The following is a 3,921-nucleotide window of genomic DNA, read 5'->3' as shown; positions in this document are numbered from 1 at the left end:
TTGATGGACAAAATGAACTAACGCCTGTGTGCGGATTACTGCACGTAAGGGGGCGGGGTTGCATCGGTAAAAGTACCGCCTTCTTTTCACATTATTTATGAGATGGCGTTCTTGACCCCTTGATTTCTATGGGGTACAGGCCCCGCCCATGGGAAATGGGTCGTTTTCACAAACCAAAATGTACAATTGGTTTACTGAGTTCACTAACACGGACTGTGGTTGGTGGACTTTGTTGTCAATCGAAGGAGAGGGAATCGTGAGCAGCGTGAGCAACTGGTCTGTCTTTTTTTATTTTTCAAAGAGGATAGAAAAGGGCAAGCAAGTTATTTATAATGCTCGTTGAGTGTCAGATTGGAGTATAGCGGAAAGTACAACCGACAACGTGACTACAGAATGACATTTGACCAAGCAGCAAGCCCCGCTCTCAGTTCTTATATGCTGTGAAACCTTACCGAACTTATAGTTTTTCCTCTTGCATGTCTCTCTGTCTCTCTCTCCACACACACACGTCATTGCCCACATGGGGCATGTGCCCCCTCAGATTTGCAGGTAAAAAAAAAAATACTACTAGCCAACTAGCAATTCTATAAAGTTGGCTTTAGCTAGCCCAGATGGGTTCCCAATCTCCCAACCTCCAAGAAGCTAGATGCTTTTAGCAACGGTAGTATTTACACACTAGCCTTGTTAGGAATTAGCTTGCAAAGCCAGAAGTTCAATTTCAATTTACTATGCAGATTGTCCGTAGTGAAAGAGATTTGCGTCAGTTCAAATCTGGCATCAGGACAAAATGTGATTCAGAGTCACCGAATATATTTTAAGTATTTTAATTAAACTCAAACGATAAATGGTAAATGCAATTTTCGTATATACGGGTTCACTGTATCACCACGCAGGGTAAAGCAGGGAACAGTGGAATGTACTCAAATAGCAGTTTTTATACTATGACAGCTTTAGTTCCAACTCGTCTAGTTGGCCTATCATAGTAGAGGCTGAGCACCGTTTAAACTCTTGCTCCGCCTTTGGGGGCACCTGGACTTGTCCAAGCCCCTTGGCGCTTTCCTTTGTCCACATCTGGTTGCTGGGTAGATTAGCTCCGTCTTGTGTCTCCCCCTTGATTCTTCACTCAAACAATTCCTAATATGGTACTGATCAGTCTCCTAACCTCCCTGGTTGGCCTAGAGTGATGCACCCCTCCCCTCTCCAGACTGACCACAGCTTTTATGGCCTGTGTTGGTCAGTCCTTACACACCTACACACACACCCATCTGTATTGTTTGTGTGTGTGTGTAACAAAACAATATTCATCTTCAAACAATATGCTAACAGGCTATAGTGAATAAACATAAATCCTAACAGTAGGGTTGGTCCTAATGCATGGGGGAAATTGAGATATATTTTTTAATAGAACATAAATTAAACAGACTTTTCAAATGTCTGTCTGTTGTAGACCCACTTCCTCTCCGATTACCTGACTTCATAATTAAAGTTCTGCACGTGCGCCATACCTGCAACAAAAAAATCCAGAACTTGTGGGGGACTTTTATTTTGAAATGAGGTAAGCCGAAAGGAACTGACTTCGCTGAGGAACTGCATGGGTCTACAACAGACCCACGTTTGGAAAGTCTGTTTAATTATAAGTTCCACTGATGCAATCTCTATTGCACTCCACACTGCCCTTTCCCACCTGGACAAAAGGAACACCTATGTGAGAATGCTATTCATTGACTCAGCGTTCAACACCATAGTGCCCTCAAAACTCATCAATAAGCTAAGGATTCTGGGACTAAACACCTCCCTCTGCAACTGGATCCTGGACTTCCTGACGGGCCACCCACAGGTGGTAGGTAACAACACATCCGCCACACTGATCCTCAACACAGGGGCCCCTCAGGGCTGCGTGCTCAGTCCCCTCCTGTACTCCCTGTTCACTCATTACTGCATGGCCAGGCACGACTCCAACACCATCATTAAGTTTGTCGATGACACAACAGTGGTAGGCCTGATCACCGACAATGACGAGACAGCCTATAAGGAGGAGGTCAGAGACCTGGCCGTGTGGTGCCAGGACAACAACCTCTCCCTCAACGTGAATAAGACAAAGGAGATGATTGTGGACTACAGGAAAAAGATGACCGAGCACACCCCCATTCTCATCGACAGGGCTGCAGTGGAGCAGGTTGAGAGCTTCAAGTTCCTTGGTGTCCACATCACCAACAAAGTAACATGGTCCAAGCACACCAAGACAGTCGTGAAGAGGGCACGACAAAACCTATTCCCCTTCAGGAGACTGAAAAGATTTGGCATGGGTCCTCGGATCCTCAAAAGGTTTTACAGCTGCACCATCGAGAGCATCCTGACGGGTTGCATCACTGCCTGGTAGGCCTCCGACCGCAAGACACTACAGAGTGTAGTGTGAACGGCCCAGTACATCACTGGGGCCAAGCTTCCTGCCATCTAGGACCTCTATACCAGGCAGTGTCAGAGGAAGGCCCTAAAAATTGTCAAGACTCCAGCCACCCTAGTCATAGACTGTTCTCTCTACTAATGCATGGCAAGCGGTACCGGAGCGCCAAGTCTAGGTCCAAGAGGCTTCTTAACAGCTTCTACCCCCAAGCCATAAGACTCCTGAACATCTAATCAAATGGCTACCCCCCCATCCTCTTTCACACGGCTGCTACTATCTGTTGTCATCTATGCATATTTACTTTAATAACTCTACCGCACCACCCCCCAGCCATTTTCACGTACTTTGTGCCCCCTCAGATTATTGCACCTGTGTAACAGTATAACTTTAGTACCGTCCCCTCGCCCCGACACGGGCGCGACCCAGGGACCCTCTGCACACATCAACAACTGACACCCACGAAGCGTCGTTACCCATCGCTCCACAAAAGCCGCGGCCCTTGCAGCGCAAGGTGCAACACTACTTCTAGGTTTCAGAGCAAGTGACGTAACTGATTGAAACGCTACTAGCGCGTACCCGCTAACTAGCTAGCCATTTCACATCCGTTACACTTGCACACACACACACACAGGCCTGATATATAACCCTTTAGTAACCCGTAACGATAAATACATTACAGTGAACCACATTGCTTGTTAACAATATAATAATTGGAATAAAGATCTATTTCATCTATTGGGTTAGGTTATTAGCTCATAGAGATACAATACAAGTGTTTTATACGTCTTTAAAATACATATTAAAGTCTATTTTCTGTGATTAGACTTCAAACTGAATGTCACTACAATGTAAACATATTGTTATGATAGCTATCTAACACAGCTCACACAGAGTTTTCGGTCTCTGAGCCACACCAAATATGGCCGCTGCCTCCATCCCTTTTTTCAGCCACGGGTTTCCGCTCTATTGACCAATCACCACGTGCGCTGTGGAAATCCTCCGCTCTTTCCGGGGGTGGAAGTTCACGAATTAAACGCACAAGTGGCGGGAGTTGTTGTCAAGTAGAATCTGATCGAAGTCACCACATTGAACAAAGGTAGCTACAACATTTTATTACCAAGTAGCGAGAGCTAGCTAACGATGTCACATATGTCCGATTGCCAAATACATGCGGATGAAGAATCATTTGTTTCTTTGTAACTAGCTATTTACAATTGAAACAGGGCTAGCTAGTTAGCTATAGCTAACTTGCAGGCGTGTTGTTGTTCAACGACGTTGAGAAGTTCACATTGCAGCAAATAAACACCTCAACGGCGGCGTGTAACTATTAATATTGATAGCTACTTACTAATGATGCCTGCTCGTCTTCCAAATGTGACCAGTAGTTACCAGTGTTTCAACTTCATCAGCGGATAGCTAGCTATGAAGTTGGAAAGTGATATTTGGATTCGGTTATTGTAGCTAGGTAACGTTAGCTGTTAAAGGCACAGTCCTTCATTCGTGTTTCAGCCAAACGG

The 3,921-nt window shown here is 45.3% G+C and overlaps 1 protein-coding gene across 1 annotated transcript in view; it reads left to right on the top strand.

Annotated features, from left to right (window-relative positions):
• The first annotated feature begins 3,425 nt into the window (after window positions 1-3,425).
• The window catches only part of pold1 (polymerase (DNA directed), delta 1, catalytic subunit), a 48,000-nt gene continuing 47,504 nt past the window's right edge, over window positions 3,426-3,921 (top strand). Inside the window, exon 1 of the mRNA XM_038988332.1 lies at window positions 3,426-3,500. The gene's annotated coding sequence lies outside the window, so the exon portion shown is untranslated. The remainder of the gene's footprint in view (window positions 3,501-3,921) is intronic.

The sequence above is a fragment of the Salvelinus namaycush genome, chromosome 3, assembly GCF_016432855.1.
Source record: "Salvelinus namaycush isolate Seneca chromosome 3, SaNama_1.0, whole genome shotgun sequence".
Classification (NCBI taxonomy): Eukaryota; Metazoa; Chordata; class Actinopteri; order Salmoniformes; family Salmonidae; genus Salvelinus; species Salvelinus namaycush.
This window is presented reverse-complemented; position numbering and strand designations above follow the sequence as displayed.